The sequence below is a fragment of the Corvus brachyrhynchos genome, unplaced genomic scaffold (genome assembly GCF_000691975.1).
Source record: "Corvus brachyrhynchos isolate BGI_N302 unplaced genomic scaffold, ASM69197v1 scaffold220, whole genome shotgun sequence".
In the NCBI taxonomy this organism is placed as follows: Eukaryota; Metazoa; Chordata; class Aves; order Passeriformes; family Corvidae; genus Corvus; species Corvus brachyrhynchos.
In genome coordinates this window covers 7,581,190-7,596,614 of record NW_008236209.1, presented here as the reverse complement: position 1 = coordinate 7,596,614, position 15,425 = coordinate 7,581,190, and the positions used below count along the sequence as shown (strand labels likewise).

General features: G+C 44.8%; 1 long non-coding RNA gene across 1 annotated transcript; it reads right to left on the bottom strand.

Moving 5' to 3' along the window:
* Window positions 1–434: 434 nt before the first annotated feature.
* On the bottom strand, window positions 435–13,738 carry LOC108448871. Its single transcript, XR_001864928.1, has 3 exons — window positions 6,490–13,738; window positions 4,888–4,954; window positions 435–3,716 (listed from the first exon to the last, which is right to left on the bottom strand). It is a non-coding gene; the product is annotated as an uncharacterized LOC108448871 (long non-coding RNA).
* Between the last annotated feature and the right edge of the window lie 1,687 nt (window positions 13,739–15,425).

Sequence of the window (15,425 nt, the reverse complement as noted above, 5' to 3'; positions counted from 1 at the left end):
AGCTGACATTGCTCAACAGTCTCAGTAATTAAATAATATTCATGAAAATATTCTTCCATCGGCATATATTTTGACTCAAAAATTAACTGTGTCCAAATGGTGTTCCAAAAGTCTTTGGCAAGAATTAAATCCCAAGAAACATAGAAAAAGTTCTTAAACAACCATGCCAGGAAGTGTTTCAGTTCTCTTTGAGCTTGAATTAAGCTAAAATTTACAAATCATTTTTCAAGAATCTTTTCAAGTTTAAGATAAATGTCCATATGTGGCTCTGAGAGCCAAGAGTCTTCCCATGGTTCCTCCATAGTTTAGATATGGAATAGCAAAACAAAAACAAGGAGAGGAATCCAATGCCAGCATCTCTACCATTTATGTTGCAGTGGGGATACTGTAACACGATGTACCAAACAAGGAGTCCCGTGGAAAAGAAATATATATGGACAGATTCTTGGTAGATGTTTCAGAGAGATGTTTATTTCTCCAGCTACATGGCCGGGCTCTGCCGAGGAACTCTCAACCACAGGACCGAGGGTCCCTGCCTGCACCAGGAAACACAAACCAACCAATGGCAAAGGAGGCTGACCAGGGGCTAGGGAAACCCTGTGTCTCCCCCCCAGGGCCCCTCCCCCAGGACCACATGGCGGAGGGAGGGCCCCAAACGTAAACCTAACAGTACGTTTTTTTGAACTGCAGTTCTTCTCTTCCAGACCCAGGGAGGCTATTGCAGTAGATGCTTCTTAAGCTCCTGTTTGAGGTTACTCATTTACCTTGTTCTTAAGCTCTTTGCTGTGTCCTACCACTGGGACCTCCTGAAATATTAAGCTAAACATCTTTCAAAACATGTCATGCCTCACTGTCAGCTTGACTTACAGATCCTGGGGAGAGAAAGAATAAAAGTAGGTTTCTTTTGAATAAAAGGACTATTTCCATAGTGCTCCACATTAATTAAATTCAATCCTTTAATTCTTTACTAATTGAATTTGGGGCCACATTTGCCATTGCTTAGCATGGGTCATATGCCAGGCTAACTAGCACTAGCTTGCAGAGCATCCTCCTGCCTTTCCTTGTGCCACACTGCTCTGGATTTGTGACATTCTCTCATTACTTCTCAGGCATGTATAGGCATGTATATAGGTGTTACATACACATGTGTGAATAAATATAAATATAAATATAAAAAGCAAAACTCCCTAAATTTCTTCTTATTCAGTCATTCATCTTGAGTTTCTCCAGGGTGATTTTTTTCTACTAAACACTATCCTGTTATACTCCAGCTGTTAATTGTTTCATTGACTTTAAAAGTTCTTTGCTACAGTCCTGCAGTCTCTTCTACAGAGTAACATATTTCAGAAACACAAGTTTTCGTATTTCAGAAAACAAGAAACACAGATTTCCATGGGGCATGGATATCTGGCACCAAGCCAAGATCTGTTTCCCTGCTGGAAGCCCATGGCCATGGCTCCAAGTCTCTGCTCAGCAATTTGCCACCCAAAAGCACCACGGGGCCACTGCCTGCTCAGATACAGCGACTTTTCCTGAAGCTTCCAGCTCTTACCAGATAGCTTTGAATTGATAATTGTGAAAGGCAACTACACTTTTTGGTAAATTCTGCAGGCAATGGAGGTCCTGGGGAGGACACTGACTGAGGATCCATTAATCCCAATGAAAGGACCAATGGTTCTTTAATCCTGCACAATTACCTCAGGGTCTCCTGGGGAGCTCCTCAGCTCCTTCTGGCAGCCCAGGATGTGAAGCCTCTGGCAAGAGGCTGAGCACATTCCCCAAAGGGTCTACAATGGGATCAAAGCTCTTCGAAGCCAGAGGCAGCTGGACTAGTGGCTGCTTAGGGAGGTGCCACTGGGGCGATGAGGATGCTCTCAGTGCCTGATAAGGCAAATGGAGTGCAGGGGCAAGGAAGGGTGCTCTTGGTGCCTGTCATGGGTGAGTGCAGCCCCCACACTGCAGCCACTTCACTGCTAAGTTCTGAGCAAGGTCAAGAAGACACCAACTACAACATTATTTTCTTCTTGCTTCTGGGGAGAATATTTTCATTTGAATCCCATTCTTCCTGAGCCTTAATTACTTTTACTTTTTCAGAAGATTCAAAGGCAAATAGCCATCCTGCAAAAAAGGCAACAGATTCAGAGAGTTGCCACAAAATGACTTCTATAACCCCCTGTCCTGTTTCATGGAGGCCTTGGGAGAACCCAGCACAATGAGAAGTAAAGCTACACTTTGCAGGGCTTCAGTGGCAATTTCCTCCCCATATGTTTCTCAACACACTCTGTTAATTTAGTTTGTCTATAATGAATTCTGTCATTATTCCAAACATACATTCTCATGACCTAGTCTTATAGCGTATCACCACCAAGTATCTTTTTTTGGCTATACAATCTCCCTGGGGAACTGAAAATTGTCTCCGTCTGCAGCACAACTATGCTGGGGAGCAGCCTGGAAAACAGATCTGAGATTATTCCTTTCTGTGTCATTTAAGCCTCTTTGTGTTAAAGTTGACATTTGTCTTGATGCTGTCTCAATAGGCCCCGCTGGCTGGGTTTCATTCAGTGCTCTGAGCCGGGAGGAGAACTTGCCTCTTGTTTTACTTTCAGGCCATTATTGTGCCAAAGCGTGAAGGGAGGGAGCTGAATAACCACAAACAGGTGAGGCAGGGAGAGGCTTTCTGTCTCTGCTCTCAGCTTGCAAAAGCTGAGCTCTTTGGATGCCTTTCAAAGCCAGGAGAAGCCAAAAGCAATAATCCCCACCATGGGAGCAGGCAGGAAGGAAGGGTATCTGGTGTTGGCCAGAGATGTCCCAGCGCAGGGGAAGCGCATTCCCTCACAGTGACATCGCTGTGAGCCAGAGCAGCCTCTGCGGGGCCAGAAATGCAGAATTTGAACAATCTCCAAGCTCCACACCCACCCTGCTGCAGCAGAGTCGGGCAGCAAGGAAGGCTTTTTTAAGTCTGTGCATGTGAAATGGCTGCTAAGAGTAAGGACTCTTTTTCTTAGCCACTGCTGCCTCTGCTTGCCCCTGTTAGCAATCTGTATGTGCCAGATGTAGGGGTTTTGGCAAACCACAGCCATTTATCTCCCTTCTTCCCCTACCCCTTTCCTTCATTTAGTCAGCCTTGCAAAAAAAGCTGTTATTTTTACCTGACCTTCACATGGCTGCAGGCTGGCTGGCAGTAGGTGGGTGCCAATGGGAAGTGCAGGGAGGATCTTCCATGCAGGAATCAGATGTGGAGCTTTTGACACTCATGATCTTCCCTTTACCGTGCAGTGCTTTCATATTCATGTTTTCAGCACCAAGCCAGAAGGTGGCATTTTCCTGAGGCATCCCAAAAGTGTCCTCTCCAAACCATAACCAGAGCCTCTCTGAAGTCCCAACATGCAGGCAAAGCACATGCTGCACACTCTTGGGGGCAAACAGGATCAACTCTTATTGTCCCTGCTATTCCATCCACCTTGGATTCCCAGGGATGGCTCCAGGAGGAAGGTTTAGCTCATTCAGTCCCCCTGTTCAGGAAGGCTCTCCAAGACATGGCAAAGCATGCAGCAAAGCATCCCCTCTTTGGAGAAGAACAATCAGGCACCTGTAGGAACACTCCGGCAATATCTGCATCCCTGCCTCAGACGGTTTCCTGGCTCCAACCCAGCCCACGCTCACTTACTTCAGGCTCCACATCCTGGGGAAATGTAAGATGTTACACCAGCATGGCCCTGTAAAGAGAGAAAGGAAACAAGGGTGCGTTGTTTAGTAGCAGCAGGCTTTAGCTCCCACAATTGTGTGAGTTAATCAGAGGCATTACACGTGTGGTGTTGTGCAACTTCAGATGTCTCACCCCAAAAGCTCCAGTAACAAGGGATTAGGGGAGAGGCTGGGGAAGTCAAAAACTCTTCACTGGAAATTTGTTTCAAGATGTTTACAGCCTGCTTCTGAAAAGAGGTTGCTTTGTCTGTGCTTTACCTCCTGAGCCCCAAGGACTGTGGGTGCTCAGGACATGCTGCTACCCTGCTCTCACCAAACAGCCCTGCAAGGATAAAAGCAACTGGCAGAAATGTGGCACCCCAGGTTGAACCCATGCCAGATTGAGAACAAAGCATCTGTACACATTATGTTCCCTCATGGTAGAAGTCCTGCTTTAATTCAGACTCCTGCACAGACTCCCTTAGCAGCAGCAACATCACTCACTCAGAACACCTTGTGTGACAGAAACAAGCCCATTCCCCTTGAAATATCCAGGGGCCATGGTCCTGATGAGGGGCATTGGAGGGACTATTGCTGTCCAGGCTCGAAGGCATGCACTCACCCATGCCCAGCCCAAAATCAAAGTATTGCATGAAGCAGAATGAATATCCAGGGTTTCAGTGAAAAGGTGAACAACATTTTCAAAAAAGGGAAGAAAACATCCACAAAAGCCACTCATATCATGGTGATCCAACTTCCCTGTAGGAACTGTATGGGCAGATAACCCAAGTACCCCAGCACCTGTGCTGGCCCAAAGTCTTCACTCAGCATTGCTCATAGTTGCAGATCCCAAGCACCTGAGGATCCTCATTCAGGTCTTTCTCGGCATCTCTTGCCCTGTCTCTTAAGAGGTCTCTGGGATCATGGCATCCCAAGCACTGGCACTCTATCTGCCTGGCTGTGCTGTGCATCCAGTGCCATGAGAGGGCACAGCAGAATGCCAGCACTTCCAGCCAGGACCACCTTGTCACAAATGTCTGTGGTAGAAACAGCAATTTCTCTTCTCAGGACCCAGTTTGGAGCAATGCATGAAAGGAAAGGTTTCCCAGCCAACATTAGCTGGCAGAACTGGTTGATAATCAGGCAGGACAGATGCAAATACACAATGCCTTGAACCCAATCAAGAAAACATCCCGGGAGTACCTGTTAATGTGAACCTTTGGAGGGGTAAAGTGGTCATTCAAATCAGGGCAGGATGATTGATTCCAACCTAAGAGAAAAGCACAAGTAAAACTGAGTCCTATCCAGAGGGAAAAAGCCAGTTTTATCTGAGGTAAGGCTTGACAGCAAATGGATTCAAGTTTTTTTGGTTTCCAAGATAAAATAATACAGTGGAGATCTGAATGCATGGCACTGAGGAAAGCTGCGTTAGCAAGTCCCATTTAGGTATTTTGCAAAACTAACAGAGGGGTTACAGTCAAAATGCCATAGGAATTGCTTTCCTCCTAGGAAGCATCCTTTGCTTCCCAGCTTTACCAGTCAACCACATTTATCCCTCAGTGTGTCACTGTGGCAGTAAATAAGCACCAGTTCTTTGGAAGAGCTCGGGCAGCAGCTCCAGTTCGGGCTCAAATCCTCCTCTTCTTAAAATTTCCCTCCAATACAGAATTATATCTCCTGTCAGTACAAATTTTGGTTTATAAAACAGGCATGCAACACATCTGGAAGAAAAATTGCACCTGTCAAATGCCCTGCCCCATGAAATAAACCTGTGCAGTTTCACTTTTCACCTAGTAAATACCCAAGCACTCTCCAGAACAGTCTATTCCAGTATTCAAATTTGTTTCCATTAATATGAGAAGCTAGGAGGGTTTGGAAGAAAAGGAAGGAATTGATTAAAAGCAGATGGTATTCATTATCTTGCTAATCACAATCCTACAAGGATTTTTACAAAGAAAAAAGAGAAAGAAAAAGCAACATCAAGAAAAGGTCATGCTAGTACTTTTCAAATAAAACTTTAGAAAAATAACACTTCCAAGGATTTACTCCCCTCTCATGAGAAAATCAGCTTGTTTCGTATCACAGCTCAGCCACGCTGGGAAAATGTCTTTGTGATACAGTCATCATTCTCACATTTTGTGCTGGGACTGCAAACTTTTGCCGAATGTCTGAGAAAAAAACCTGTTGAAAGGACCATTACAACGTGTACTGTCCCACAACCTCCGGCGGCACTGCTGTACTTCCCAGCCTGTTCTTTTCCCCAAAGGGAAGTCACAAATAAGCAAACAAAGCAAACAAAACCAAATAGAGCTAAAATGAATAGGCAATTTATTAGCCAGAACCAGAGTAGTGGGAAAACCCAAGGATGGATTCTGTCTGAGCTGACTGGCTGGAGTTCACTCAGAACAATTTTCTTCGGAGGATTTTCGCTCTTGCTATCTGATCCTGCTCCAATTAAAGTCAATGGAGATGTAGTTATTAACAATCCACAGCACTGCAAGAGGGTGAGATGCCTATATCAAAGACCTTGGCACTTTTTCACATTATAAAGTCACAAAATTCAAATGGGTCATACTCAGCCTTGCTTTGGGACAGCAGAACAGGATGCCAGTCAGCAGGAGGAGGTGGTGGAGGTGGTATTTCCAATATCCAAATATCCAAAATCCCAGTGGTATTCCCAACTGCAGGAGCATAACTCTTAGCTTGTTCACCACCACACTCTCCTCTGGCTTTTCAAAACCCACCAATCTTTCACAAAAACTACCCAGAAAGTGTCTTAAACCAACCTGGAATGATCCTGCTCACCTCTGGGTATCCAGGGCAGGGGATACCAGTCTCCACAAGGTAGTGGCATCTTGGAGCGGGTTCAGCGAAGACAGGAAAAATCCAGTTATGATATGCTCAGCCTCCTGGAATGAGAGGCACTAGGAAACCACCAGCAATTGTCACTGACAATAGACTTTATTCTTTTCCTATAATACTCTTTTTAAAATAGGAAGTGGTTGTACAACACACGGCCAAAATATTCCGCAAGTAGACATGGTGCTACATAAGCCAAAAAAGCTATGCACTGGTGAGATTTTGTGGTCTTCAGGCTGAGATTCCTAAGCAGCTATTTATATGATAATTTATTTTTTAAACCACAATGACTCAAGGCTGCCCTGAATAGCAGCAGATTCTTTGTTAACAGTCTTTCTGTGCCATCTCACAAGGTACTAAACAGCTCAGAGACAAATGAATCCCAAATATGCCTCCACACCACCCTGCTCCCTGTCTGGGAATGTACAGCACATCCACGATGATATTTAGACTTGACCTAAGGTTTTCTTCCAGCTATCCCCAGCTTCTCCTGCTGTTATTTATTCACCCTCAAGTCAGTCCCTTTGAGAGGCAGGGGTCCTGCCTGCAACACATCCCATTTTCAAGACAAGGTGAAAATGTGTGAAATGGAAAGAGAGATAGATGTAGGTCTTTTTGCAGGCACATGTACAAGAAAAGCAAGGAGATCTGTGAACAGATAAACTTAGGAAACCCAGTTTTCTGCAGCTTTCACCTGTGGGTTTTCTGAAGACAGCTGTAGACTTACGCTACAACCTTCTCCACCAAGGGTCCAGCTTGAACCCTTCTCCACCATTCTGCTACTAATTTTTATGAAATTTAGAAGAGCTTGATCTCTTTGGGATAGCAACCCACATGTCAAACAGGGCTGGAATCAGGCATTTGGGCTAAAAGTTTTCCCTTTTTATCTAAGCACTGTTTTCTTATGAAAATAAATGAAAACTCCAAGTCCGTTCCTTAGACACATGAAGAAGCATCACACTGTTATCTTCATGGAGTTATGGCTGGTTTCTGGATCCTATGTGCATGCAGAGCTGCTATACCTACCATAGGTAGAGCGTAGAAATCTGTCATTGCTGCAGTGAAGAGCACCAAGAGCTGGGCACCATGTAGGGGTTTGGCTCTCATTGGGAAGTGAGTGCTTTGGGAGGCAGGAGACACCCACAGCTTTTTAGACCTGTGAGTCACTGCTCACATCAAGGCCTGGTTGTATTTAATGTTTATAAAATGCAGCATTGCATTTAATGCCCATTTTTTCAGGCCTAACCTCTGAGCACTCCTGCTGGAAATAAACCCAGAGCACAGCTGGGGCAGCATGAGAATCGCTGAGAAGAAAATACACAACTACAACATCTCCTCAAGGAGCTTGGCAATACTCAGAGCTGTCTTTTCCAACATCCCCATGTTCCAAGAATCTCGTCCCCAGCCCAGAGGGTTAAACCCAACTGTGCCTGCACTAGGGCATTGCAGGTGAGAGCTCAGCATTCCCCCAAGCTTCACTTCGCCCGTTATCTTGCCTGCAAGCCCAAGTCTCTGTGGTATCTACAAGAGGGAAGCTTGAAATCGTGTATTTCTGGTTAGCAGTTACTAAATAAAAATACCCCAAAGAAAGAAGCACTGTACTAATGCTGACACTCTGAAAGATAAACAGGAGCCTGGAGTCCTTGGGGGCTCTAAGTTAGCTGGTTAAATAAACAGCCCCACCCCACGTGCCAAGAACAAAGCGGGATATGCAGTCCCAGGGTGCTGCATGGTGACCACCCGGCACTGAGCTCAGCCTGACGTCCTGCCAAGAGAGACCACCACACCCAGGAGAAGCAAAACCCTTCAGGAAACATGATTCTCCTTCACTATAATTTTTGTTTTAATAATTTGATTTTGTTTCCATTTAACTTCCCTGCCCGGCAAGCAACACTGCGGGGTCAATCTTCTGTTTGCCCAAAGCCACTGGCCAAAAGCTTCTCCTTCTCTCTCACTCCTACCTCCATATCTATAGATTTATTTAAAGAAGGGGGGAAAAGCCCATAGCACAAGATATCTTTCATTTTAACTTCACAGTCAGCATCACACACAGCTATTTTGGAAAAGCACAAGGAAATACCCTGCTCCTCATACTGTTGCCACTGGACCCCACTTTCACCTCGCCCCAGCTGAACACCATGAGCTGCCAGAGTCACACAATGTGCCATAATCCTTCGGTGGAGACAAAAGGGAACCTGGGTAGAAGTGGAGGAAAGGCAAAAACATCATGGGCATAGTCCCAGTCTGACTGGGCTTTCGGGGCAGGGACTTGTGCCCAAGCTCAGCCAGCTCCATGATGGTTCCAGCTGCAAACCTTCCAATGCATTAGTCTTTCTCCCTCACCCAATACTTTTGGCTGGATTTGGTCTGTAATATTTTGGGTTAGAACTAAATATGACAAAATTTCAGCCCCAAGGGCCAGCTTCTCAAAGCAAAGCACACATGCCCAGTGGTCAGAGGGAGAAGGGACATTTATTCATCACCCACAGCGACGACATCAAAATCTAGCCAAAGAGGGTTTCCTTGGCTGGAAAGATACCACCAGCAAAAATAAGTACTCAATGTATTCCTTGCAATACTTCTTAAATTCTTCTTCTATCTTTTTTAAACATGGTGATTTTGGGGCATGGGGAAGGTTTGCTGGTCAACGTCCTTGGGAATCCACCCGCATTACTCCTGCACATGTGGCACAACACAACCACGTTATCTGCAGCCAGGAGAGCATCTCTGAGCCTGGAGCGCACAGAGCACAGGAGCAGCCACGGGAACTTCCAGCATCTCCTTGGGCCTTGGGAGAGCGGCTTCACAGGAAAGGCTCCAGCTGAGCACACAAGATTTTCCTCAAGACAAAGTGCCTTTCTTCTTTTTTTTTTTTCCCCTCCTCACTGAGTTGATGGGAAACTGTTTACAGAACTAGAAATATCCCCTATGGAAAAGTCTGCAAGAATTCAAAATGAGTGAAACAGCTGCATTTTTTAAAAGTCACTGGAGTGGAATTTGATGGAAGGTAAGATCTACACCATAGTGTTTTCCAATGCCTTTAAGAACTCAGTGGCAGAGATTTAATTTTCTGTTAAGTTCCACAAGGAGGTTATGAACAAAATCCATCGAGAGAAAACTCTGTTCAGTATCATATGCTTAAGTTTTTACGGTTTTTTTCTTTCTTCCTAGATAATCAAACATTCACCTAGATTCTAAACTGGAGAGGTTTAAATGTAATTCTAAGATAGAGCTCACACACTGAAAGACAGATCATGTCTTGAGCATATTCTGAAACATACTTTTAGGTATTATTTCTGTTATGAAAGTACTAATATCAATCCCCAACTTTAGATGGAGTGGCTCTCACTTAAAACAGAGTTACTCACACTGATACATGTGAAAAAACACAAAAAAGAAATACCTTCTCCAGGCATATGGCATCAGGAACCTCTGACTGCCAGTTTGCAAGCTGAACTTGCAGGTTTGCTCATCACTGCGATAATTTAGGGGTTATTACTTCATTTTTGGAGATTGCTTTTAGAAATGAATAGTTTGTGATCAGACTTCTTTTCTCTTTAATTTTAGTACCAGAAGGGCACAGATCTGCTCTAGCTCCTCCATTCAGACACCCTGCCTATAAGGGTGGGAGTGATGGAGGGGGATGTTGTTTAGCAGCAAATGGACACTACCCCTCAACACAAAATCATCTCCATAGCAAAGCACTGAAGTTTTTTTTATCTTCTAAGAATGATGCAGTTTTATACCCTTTCAGAACATCAGAAATGTAATGGATCACTAAAAATCAGTATAAATAAGCCTGTGCTACTATTCCTAAACAGTGGTTCTGACTGGGAAAGACCTTGCTGGGAATTGTCTGAATTAAAGAGGAAGCTTAGGGTCAGACCTTTGGGAGAAGTTTCTAACCTGCTTTTCCAAATGAAGTCACATATGGTCCTGCCAGCTCCAAGGCGAGTCTTGTCAAGAGATTTTCTCAAGCCACTGACGATGAGTAACATGCAATGAAAGTCCAGCCTGGAAAGGTGAGGGCCAGCTGAACACTCAGGCAATTTCAATTGTAAATATGAGTATCTCACTTGTTATTTACCTGGCAGATGAACACCACTCGGAGTAATCAGAATGTTTGGAGACTGGCATTCCAAGTAATGCATGTGCATAAGCAGCTCCTTTGATAAAGCTGAAGAACGACATGCTCTCCTACCCTCCTTCTCCAATCACTTAGAGTAGTCTCTAGGATTGTGTCCATACACATTCTTCCTAATTCATCCCATTAAGAAGGACATTACAGATGCTGCTGGTTTATTTTTGTTGTCTTAAAGATACAGACTGCGCTGCTGGAGGCCTGGGTTTTGCACAGGGGACATAATTGGCTTGAGATCACATAAATCGAATGAGATTTCTTTCCTATGTGAGCAGTAAAAACACGTGTTTCCTGTCCACCTCACAGTCACTGATACAGATTGTTCTCTCAATGTGTCCCATCACACAGGTCTGCAGGAATACCAAAAAGTGAGTTGCATTTCAGGTTAGTCAAAAGGGTTGGTGACAGTAAATTTATGTACATTATGATGGCAGAATTTCTGGCTTCTAAAACAATGTTTGCCTAAAAGAGAAACAAAACTTAAATTCAGCTCACTGTTAAAGTATGAGCCACCAAATTTTTGCTCAGCATCCCACGCAGGAGACCGTGCACACAAGGGTTGCTCACATTGACAGGAGAATGGCCATAATCCATCAGAAATGTCAACGTATGGCACTGATGGGGCCATTGGTGCAGGGCAGTAAATTGGGGGTTAATGGGAGTAGAGAGTCCAGCAGCAGCTCTTCCAGCTCACAGCTATCTTAGTTCTCTATGTTTTATGTCTGTATCTCCGAGGGGGTAAAAGATAGAGAAGAGACTTGCCAAAGATCCTACAAAATATCTCTTACAAAACGAGGCATGAAACCAAGAATTGCTGACTGACAGTCCTGTGATGGCCCAAACAACACACTTGGGCCAAGTCTTCCTTCCAGGAAGCTCAACTGAGCACAAATGCTTCATTTTCTAAGAGCAGCTCTACTCCAAGCCTTGCATCTACCAGGCAGGAAAGGCAGCCAGGTCCCTCTCCATGGAAACTTGAATGCCCAAAGTGGTGTGTGAGCAGCTCTCCCCACAAACAAACTCTTAATTACATGCAGAGAGAAGTATTCTGTCAGAGAAGTGTTGCATCATGAAGTCTCCCACATCACCAGTTTTTAGAGGAACCAGTAGGAACCAGGGGGAGATTTATCCTGAACATTTTTCATGAGCATTTCTGCAGTGCCAACACTGATCATGTAGCCAAGCAGCATGGAAGGTCACATACTTTGAGATGTTAACACAACACAAATAATGCTTTTGCTGATCATTAGATCTGTTGGCAGCCACACCCCAGTGCCCTGAAGGACACCCCAGGCAACCGAGGGGAACTCTCAATGAAAAACAAGCCATCAACCCACCTGAGGACACAAGATAGAGACGGCAGACATTTCTAGGGGAGCGTGTTCCTCACTGGCTGCCATCTGGGAAATCAGGAACTCTGTTTTACTTGAATGCTACTCAGGATTTAGTTTTCAAGAGAAACTGCAGGGCAGGATAACAAACAATGGCACATTTGTCCCAGTGAAGCCTTGGGGCTGACACTGGCAGGACAGGAGGTGCTCACAGTCTTGGAGCACAAACACCCAAGAGGAGCACCAAGCAACCCTGGCTGCTTGTTCCCACACTGTTCAGCATTCCAGAGCTGAACAGTGCCCTGCAGAACCTACCCTGGGGTGGGTTTCCTGCTTTCAGGGATATGACTCTGTTGCAGATCCAACACAGGCACTCCTTCTTGATTTTATTGACTTGGTTTACTCTCTGCAAATGGATGTAGGGATACAAAAAAACCCAGCAATGTACCTTTGGCCTTTACAAAGCAGCTCAGAGTTCAAGGAGCAAGTGACAGTTTAGGAAGGCTCTCCAGATTATAATTCCCCCATTTTTGGTATGCTTTCATGTTTTTCAGGCATTCAGTCCCAGCTGCTATAGACAAGGAGCCAGGTCACAACCCCTCAGATGCACCCTCTCCCCACAGCTTTCTGTTCAGCTTCAGTGTTAGTGATCCCAGCCCAGCATGCACAACCAGGGGAGAAACTGGGACAGGGGCAAGGCTCTGACTGAAGACAACAAAAGGGAATAAACCACCTGAATGGGGAATCAAGAGGTGCTTGATTCAGCTGAACTCCTGATGTCTCTGGTATTCAGGTTTCTCATTCAGATCCCACTGACCTAGCCTTTCTCATATTTGTCCACCTCACTTGTAGGGGTTGTTGGCAACAACAAAGACCATTTCTTTCTGTGTGCTCAGCCAGTGCCCAAAAGAAGGGCCCCAGGCTGGACCTCAGCTGCTCAGCACAAGTACAACGTGGGCTTCAGTCACACCTGCTGTGGCACCAGCTCTGTGATGCCCAGGCACCAGCACCCTGAGCTGTCCATGCCAGATATGGCAGCTGTATCATGCTCTCCCTAATACAGAGAACTTTAAAAAAATCACAAATTATCATCAACAGCACTGCTCATACTCCCCGTGGAAGCCCACTGGGAGCCCACAGTCCCTGTAGCCAAGTTGGCAATGCCATCTAGTGCATGCAGGCAGAAATAGCACAGAGCTGCAGGTGGGCAGGTGTGCACAGCCCCAGATGTGCAGCCCAGATGTGCCCTCAGCCAGGGCGATGGCAAGAGGGTACTCCAGCCCTGGACATTGCCTGACCCGGATTTTTCCCACCCAGAAAGAGCTTGGCCTTATCCAGACAACCCATTTGCCTGGACAGGGAGGGGGAATCCTCCCCTTTCCCCAAAGGCTTTCAGCTGAATTTTTCCAGCTACATCAGCCTGTGGTCACTGCTGCCAATATAGCTTCACATTTTGGCTCTCTGGCGTCACTCAAATGTAAAACATCTCCCACACAAACATTTTTTTTGAGCAAGGCAAACACTCTCTCAGTAACTAGAACCATTTCTCTTAAACATGAACAAAGCGAGAGGTTTCTTCAGACAAAGGAACTGAAGGTTTCCTTTTAATGAGAGCATTCTCTGATGCAGACTGAAATCTGTGGCATTCCGGGGTTTTTTTTGTTTTTGGTTTTTTTTTTCTGAGTGCCTACTTTTAAAAAAATTATATCTGGGCTGATCGTAATTTTCTTCTTGTGCAACTTTTCTGTAATTTCACCAGTGATTTAAAACAATTTTTTTAAAGGGGAATCACTTGGCTTTTAAAAATATTTTTAACCAAAAAAAGATACGTCTTTCACTAAGAATGTGTGACCTCTACAAGCATAATATTTCAACAGCTATTGAAAACAGATATTTTGTTAAGAAAATGAAGAGTTATGAACTTTGTGTTTTGCTGAAAAATGGGTCCATTTCTAGCTCTGTAAGATGCAGCTCATTCTCCAACTGTTATTTTAGGTTGTTCTTCAATCTGATTTAAAGGAAAGAAATTTTCTCTCAAAGCTTTCCATATTTTCCATACCTTTAACAAAACATTCAAAAAGACTGTTCCTCATTACAAACCCTTTGCCTTCTAAGTGCCTTATATATTTAATAGGCATAAAAGTCAGAGAGGACGGGGGGAAATGGGTCTACCTGAGCTTAATTTAGAAACAGAATTTAATATATAGACCAGGTCCAACCCACTCACTGCAGCTGGGTGTAAGAGCCAAGATTGACTCCCACTGTGATGTGACGGTAGAGCAGAGGGGATATTTCAGTGGCGACTAGTGTGCTCCAGGGGTTAAATCCACCCTGGCCATGGAGGGACATGCAAAGCCTCTCTGTAGTTGAAGCTGAAGCCGCTGGGGCTGGATGAAGCAGGACCGGAACAGGCTCAATCCGACTGCTGCTGGAGTCAGTGGGAGCCACTCTGCAGGCTTGGAGCTAAGTCAGAGCTTAAAGAGGAACTGGAAGGACAAAAGCTTGTGGGATGAGGCCTTAAACCAACAGCTCCCAACTCAGTACAGCCTCAGAGAGTATCTAAAATAACCAGTATCATTAACCCTCATGCTAAAATAAATGAAATTCAATAATGTTAATATACATTAATTCATGCTAATAGAATCACTGCTCCAAATGCAGAGTTAATAAGCCCAGTTAGACCACTACCACTGGCTACATATTTAAAAGATCCAAAATATTTAAATATTGACCACATTCCTCTGAAATTAATAGTATTTCCATTGGATTACACATTGATCTTGGCTGAGCCATGCTTGACATCTGGAGCAGTTAAAATAGCAACCTGAACAGCCATAGTCTGCCACTAATTTTTAAAAGTAAAAAGCCCATTTTAACTTCTGTGTTCTCATTAAAACCACTCTGCTGTCTCAGTGCAGGGCCCAAAAGAGGAGAGCCATGAATACACTATGCACAGATTAGCTGAGGCACTGCCAGTGCTGCAGGCAGCTGTAGCACCACAGGCCTACTTGACCCAGCTTAAGCCCCAGGGCTGCTTACACAGGAAGTCCCTGTCTTCCTGGAGGAAAGGGACTTTGCACAGCACTTGGATTCTCACTCTTATGGTGGAGACATCATTTCACTGCTCACTTTCACAGGAGTCTGGGTTCATCACAGCCAGGACTATTCCTGTGCTTGGCTCCAAGCCATGGTCCTGTCTGCTCCTGGGGATGTGCAGCCTCAACACAACCTTCATCAGTGGTGGGGCTGGAGGGGTTTTGGGTGTTGGTGGGCTTTTTTCTCCCTTTAATGCTTTTGAAAACCAAGGGTGGAATCCATTGCTTCCTCCATTCATTGAGATAGGACAAATACATTGGTTTGGCCATGGTTTTACTCATGTTTTCCATGCACCTCACAATTGTATGGGTTAA